The 7,077-nt window shown below is 43.2% G+C and overlaps 1 long non-coding RNA gene across 1 annotated transcript; it reads left to right on the top strand.

The window, feature by feature from the left end:
* Window positions 1–1,257: 1,257 nt before the first annotated feature.
* LOC310839321 lies at window positions 1,258–6,750 on the top strand. The gene is made up of 3 exons (XR_014561432.1): window positions 1,258–1,408; window positions 3,673–3,744; window positions 6,117–6,750. It is a non-coding gene; the product is annotated as an uncharacterized lncRNA (long non-coding RNA).
* The last annotated feature ends 327 nt before the right edge of the window (window positions 6,751–7,077 follow it).

The following is a 7,077-nucleotide window of genomic DNA, read 5'->3' as shown; positions in this document are numbered from 1 at the left end:
AAGTCATGTGCTAAATGTATAAATGTGTGTGCCACTTTTGTCCTTCTAAAATAACATATTAATGTGGCTGCTCTTCTAGAATGCATATCTCTGCAAGTGATTTTGTGTTTTGAGTGTCATATCCTGCCTAGCTGATTATTGAAAGTGGCTCAAAACAAAGGGCAGACAATTAGATTTGCATCTGTGTGCATGCCTGCACAAGCAAGCATGGGATGATGAATGAATGAATGAATGAATGAACGAACGAATGAATGAACAAACAAACAAACAAATAAATGGCTATAATATTGAGGTCACAATAAAATAGACAAAAGCTGCTCTCACATCCACAAATGCTTGTTAATTTGTTTTCTTTAAAATATTTGTTCATATCAGGTTTTATAATTAAACTATTATCAGTCTGAATAACAGGTCTGGAAGCTAACTGATTACCCTTTCCCCCCAAAGGTCTTAATGCTTCTCCATGGGTGGTGCTGTGGTCTAAACCACCGAGCCTCTTGGGCTTGCCAATTGGAAGGTTGGCGGTTTGAATCCCCATGACGGGATGAGCTCCCGTTGCTCTGTCCCGGCTCCTGCCAACCTAGCAGTTCAAGCAGTTCAAAGTAAACGGCATTTCCATGCACTCTGGCTCCTGTCACAGTATTCCTTGCGCCATAAGTGGTTTAGTCATGCTGGCCACGTGACCCAGAAAACTTTCTGTGGACAAATGCCGGCTCCCTCGACCTGAAAGCGAGATGAGCGCCACAACCCCATAGTCGCCTTTGACGGGACTTAACTGTCCAGGTGTCTTTTACCTTTTTACCTTTCTACCATAGCGAGTTTTCCCCATACCAAGGTTGAGAAATAGACAATCACTACCCCATACTCCCTCCCTGGAAAAGACCCTGATGTTGGGAAAGATGGAGGGCACAAGGAGAAGGGGATGACAGAGGACAAGATGGTTGGGTAGTGTTCTCGAAGCTACAAACATGAGTCTGACCAAACTGCGGGAGGCAGTGGAAGACAGGAGTGCCTGGCGTGCTCTGGTCCAGGGGGTCACGAAGAGTCGGACACGACTAAACGACTAAACAACAACAACACCCCCTACTCCCAATCGGTTAATCATTGTCTGTGTGCTTCTCGGGTGCACTTCTCTGTTCCACTTCCTGATATTGTTCAAACCAGGCTTTGTGACATCCGTCCCAGTTTCCATGGTGTTCAATTGTGATGCCCCAAACAATTGCAAAAGCCAAAGCTCTTTCAGTTCCAAGGCTTCTTTTCAAGAAACTTAACATAACTGATACTTCAGTGTGAAGAGACATGCATTTCCTATTATCTCTAGTTTCCTTGGAAATGAAGACTGGACTCATTAGGGTTTTTTGTAAGTGATAGAAAATAGTTGGTGATGAGTGGCTAGAGAGACGAATAGGTGGGGAACTTCTTCATTTTGCACACTCTTACAAAATGCTTCCACTTCCTATTTTACACTGGCTTGATACTTCTTATTATTGCTACTGATTAGTGAGGGTTCTATCCTGCTTCCCACGGCCTCAGATATATGGTTTCTATTATCTTTGATGGGAGTCAGAGCATTCTAAAATTACTGGCATACTTGAAAGACCCATATTCTGCACCACCAAGTTCCTTTATTGATTCACTAATGATTCATAAATCAGTACTGAATAGTACTGAATAATCTAAAGCAACGATTTCCAGATGAAAGGTTGAAACCCACCATGGTCAGATACAGTCATGGCTTGTAAAGGAAAGTCTGACAGAAGTCCAGAAGTTGCTGGTTGTGCCTGGTCAACAAAAGTACCCATGGGCACTGGCAGAGAAAGGGGGGTGCGGTGGGTGCGGGCCGCCCCGGGTGTCATCCTTGAGGGGGGTGTGACATCGCCGTGCTGCCCCCTTGCGACATTTGCCCCACCCCCTAGGATGCTTGCCCTGCCCCCATGTGCACATCATGTATGCCGCTCCAGATGCTGGAGCAGCTAATAATAATAATAATAATAATAATAATAATAATAATAATAATAATAATAATTTATTATTTATACCCCGCCCATCTGGCTGGGTCCCCCCAGCCACTCTGGGCGGCTTCCAACAAAACACTAAAATACAATAACCTATTAAACATTAAAAGCTTCCCTAAACAGGGCTGCCTTTAGATGTCTTCTAAAAGTTTGGTAGTTGTTTTTCTCTTTGCCATCTAGTGGGAGGGCGTTCCACAGGGCGGGCGCCACTATCGAGAAGGCCCTCTGCCTGGTTCCCTGTAACTTGGCTTCTTGCAGCGAGGGAACCGCCAGAAGGCCCTCAGCGCTGGACCTCAGTGTCCGGGCAGAACAATGGAGGTGGAGACGCTCCTTCAGGTATACTGGATCAAGGCCGTTTAGGGCTTTAAAGGTCAGCACCAACACTTTGAATTGTGCTCAGAAACGTACTGGGAGCCAGTGTAGGTCTTTCAAGACCTGTGTTATATGGTCTCGGCAGCCACTCCCAGTCACCAGTCTAGCTGCCAAATTCTGGATTAATTGTAGCTCCACAGCTAGCTCCACATCTGCCCATGGGCAGCCAGCCTAATACTCATTTTGATGTTTTTGTCCGGCTCTGACATCGGCACATGCTAGAATGACTGGGTTGCATGTTTGGCCAATCCTCTGCCTGAGCAAAGTGCATTGTTTTAATTTCAGCTTAAAATTGTTAAATAAGAAATGGTCTCTGTTCTGACCCCCTTGGCTTATGTACTTTTAAAAAGGTGAATTGTTGGCCTCTGTAACAAGGCTGAGGCTGGAAACTCCCCCCCCCCCCAAAAAAAACCCCAGTAAATCTCTTGTTAAATATTTTATTTCCTTCTTTTATAGAAGGACCTTTGTGTTTGCTGGGTTTGGTTAATCACTGAGCCCCAGATGGAGATTTGCAGAAGTAAATGTTATGCCCTTTTCGTGACACATTAAAAAGTAAAGTGCATCTACAGCTGTGGCCTTGCCATCCTCGTCAGGGATCAGTTTTCCACATAACAATGGCATCAGTTCTGCCACTGATCCGCTGGCATGCTGAGAAGCTGTCTTTTGCTCTGGCAGGAGCTATTATAACCTAAATTTTGCTAAGGCAATGTGGTTCCACTCTCTTAGGTATGCCCTCATTTGCAACACTGCAGAAACAGGTGGAATTTGCCCTTTATAGTTAAAGGAACCAAAATGGGAGCCTCTTTTGCCTTTTTCAAAAATGTTCTCCTCTCACTGCTGCTGTTCCTGTCCTCTTGAACCACACTACACTTGATCTTAGCCAAAAGGCCAAGAAGTGAATGACACTACAGTGGTACCTCGGGTTACATACGCTTCAGGTTACAGACTCCGCTAACCCAGAAATAGTACCTCCGGTCAAGAACTTTGCTTCAGGATGAGAACAGAAATCGTGCTCCGGCGGCACAGTGGCAGCAAAATTAACTGTGCTTCAGGTTAAGAACAGTTTCAGGTTAAGAACGGACCTCCGGATTGAATTAAGTACTTAACCCGAGGTACCACTGTACTTAGCGGGAAGAAACTCCAATGAAAATCCTCGTTATTGCATATTTTACATGGCTGTTTATTTGTATATATTTTAAAATTTTATATATATGGATGTTTTATGATGGCCTATATTTGTAATGCCTAATAACAGTTTAGCAAAGTAAGTAAATCCTAAATACAGATACATCACCTATACCTCTTCACAATATTTGGAATTACAAGGAGTCAGAGAGGGTGTGCCCCCTTACTTATAGTGAGTAAGTTATTGTTTTTAGGAGGGAGGAGGATGCTTTGAATAACTTGGGGTTAGGAGAAATTTGTGTTGGGTCTTGTGGATTTCCATAAGGCCCTTCTGCCTTTCTCTCCATAACTGAAACAGTGCTTTCCCTGCATTGTGTATCCTAGTCCACCAAGATCCAGGAAAATGAATAAGCTGAATAATGTCTCACGTGTGAATGCTGAGCTACGGGAATTTCCCACGCTCCATCTGTCACTTAACTATGCAGAGAGTGCAGCAACTTTTTCTTGGTGGTTTGGACAAGCACAGGGGGGGCAGGTGAACATCTCTGTCTCGTAACTGCTTTAGATAAGATGAATATCTGAAGGAATCCATAGTATAAAACACTTCCTTTGATGCAACATTAGATGCTAATTAATTAGCCAGCATCGTATGATCTCCAGATATTGTGGACTACATTTCCAATCTTTCCTTATTGTTGGCCATGCTGCCTGGTGTTGATGGTTGTACCCTGAAACATCAAGTTGCCTACCACTGGGAGGATACAGTGGTACCTCGGGTTACAGATGCTTCAGGTTACAAACACTTCAGGTTACAGACACTGCTAACCCAGAAATAGTACCTTTGGTTAATAACTTTGCTTCAGGATGAGAACAGAAATCACACAATGGCAGCATGGCGGCAGCAGGAGGTCCTATTAGCTAAAGTGGTGTCTCAGGTTAAGAACAGTTTCAGGTTAATAACGGACCTCCAGAACGAATTAAGTTCTTAACCCAAGATACCACTGTATCTAGTTTGCCTGGGACATTAAATTGTGGAGACTGTGTTGCCGCTAAGGCCCTCAAATGAGCACCCAGAGTGCCAGAGATAATGAGGGCGATGCCACATAAGTCTGGTGTCTGCACCTGGACTAACATGTGTGTGCCAGGGCCCTGGGGGCTGATGTTAGTTGCTGCAGCATTCTGCTTGTTGTTTTTAATTAATAGGGGGAAACCTGTTTGCCATGTACATGTTTACAGAAGCATGTTTATTATGTCGACTTCATAAATATAGCAATGTTAACTGCAACAAACTGGTGCTTATTCCCAAGTAAATGTGTTTATCAATAGAGGCGAGCCCCATTTTACTCCTATTGTTAACAATGGTGCCGTGATTTAAGTATGTTTCAAGTGCAAAACTGCACATGCTCTGTCTGTCGCTCTGTGGAACAACAGTGAGGCAAGAAATGCCCATTGTATGCTTCATAACTGAAGTAATACACATGGCTGTCTAAGGAGGCCTCTGAAATGACCTAGCTGCACCACTGAGAGGAGATCAGTCTTGCTGACTGGAAGTAGATGAGTGCAGGGACTGAGTGATTCTGTTGCGGGCCTTGCTGCTGAGAGATGGCAGCCTATATACCTGATGTTTTGCACAAGGTGGCAGTTATCAGGGGCCAGAGCTGACTTCTCTCACTAGCCAAGACAGACAGCGGCAATAGTGGAGGAACATCCCATTGCCTTCACTCCCCCATGCCTGGCACTAGTTTATTTCCTCAGCTTGAAGAGTGCTGCAGCAACATTATTTTACTGAAGTGGTACTGCAGGATTTAGACTAGTGATCTCCCCTGAGTGGACTGGATGCACTCTGGTGAGTTTATCAGTCCACATACACTGCATTTTGCACCTAATACTTGAGCTTCCTGTCCAACTGGCTGTCTTAACCTAGTACCAGATTTCTTCTAATCTTTTCTAGTATTCTTTCCCCCATGGAAAACCTTGAAAGCTATAACCCACTGACTGCTGCTACTCCCGACAAACATCCATTGAAACAAATAGGGTTTTTGTGGGATCGATATTTGGTAGATTGTGCTTGAAATTTGACATTTGAGGGTGGTATTTTGTGTGGTTGGCAATTAGAAATAAGCAGGTTTGTAATATCTCATTGTCTCAACGTCTGCTCTCTAGGCTGTGGGGAAGTTTACGTTTTGAAGGTGACACTTCGGAAATTCTTTGTAGGAACAAACTATTTGGCATTTTGGAAAGGCAAGGAACTAGCCTAGACATTTCTCTTGCTCCCTTGTGCACCATGAGCTACTTTCTTGCCTAATGTGAAACAAATGTACCTATATTCATCTGTCAAATGTTGGAAGGTATGCACCCATTACAGGAATGAATAAAAACACTGCCTGTGCCAAGCAAGTCCCATAACAGCCAATCTTCTTTCATTGCCTGGACTGCGAGACTGGATGGATAACTGAGTGAATTATATATAAGTGTGTGGTGTGAAGAGATTGCCTTGCTCTTTTCCATTCTTCTGGTGTTTGTTTCTTTTTCTTCAGCAATGTTTTCTGGCTAATTTTCAGACTGATGTTTTATCTCATTCCATGTTCTTATTCTTTTTTTTAGGAGGCCAAACACCACACCATGGGATATACCTGGGCCTGAAAGCCTGAGGTGTTATCCTGTAACAAATGTATGATCTGTGAGGTGTAACTGTGGGGCAGTCATTCTGGGCTTGCCACTTCTCCCTTTAAAGGCGGCAGGAGGGGATATTAGTTTGCCTATGCGCATTAATTTCAGCACATGCATCTTCAAATTTTCCCGTTGCTAGGCCTGGAGTATTAGCTGGTTATGTGAATTAATTTACAAGACAGTTGAGCTCTTGCAAAGCCCTCTTTTTTGACCAACCAGCTTAGCTCAACTGCAACATGTGCTATCCTTGATGCACTGCTCTAAATCATCACTCTGTGATGCCAAATTGTTCCTTAGAGTGTAAACCTGTCAGCAGGACCTGTTTATGGTTTATTTGCATAGATCCCAGATCCTGCTTAATGAATAATAATACCAGAGGTTTTACGCTCCAGCAGTACAATTTTACAGTTCTTCTGTATCTTCTTGTTTTGTACAGCTTGTATGTAATTGAGGATACAGCATACCAAGATAGAGAAAGGAGTGTGGTGACTGTTAACTGAGAATTGGCTTGGGTCTTGCAGTGTAAACTCAAGTTATTTGATTCAAACAAAACCAGGATTCAAATCAAGCCTTGGTTTTATTCCTTATTCCAGAAATCTCTACCCCACAGAATATGATTGATGTATCTTATGTCAAATAGAAGAACTCCAAAATGTCACTTATATTTGGAATTCTAATTTGGCTACTTTACCAGTAAAGCACATTTGTTCAAGTGTATGCGCGTGCGCGCGCACACACACACACACACACACACACACACTTACTTCACTTCTCCTTAAAGCATAATGCGGTTTTGAGTTTCAAAATAGACTAAAACCATTTATAGCCAATGTAAAAGTATTTTTTTCATTAAGGAAATAAGAATGGATGCATAGCCCCATAAGGTTATATAGCT

The sequence above is a fragment of the Podarcis gaigeae genome (genome assembly GCF_964106915.1).
Source record: "Podarcis gaigeae genome assembly, chromosome: 2".
NCBI classification, from domain to species: domain Eukaryota; kingdom Metazoa; phylum Chordata; class Lepidosauria; order Squamata; family Lacertidae; genus Podarcis; species Podarcis gaigeae.
Note: the sequence above shows the minus strand (reverse complement) of the source record. Positions and strands in the feature narration are given on the sequence as shown.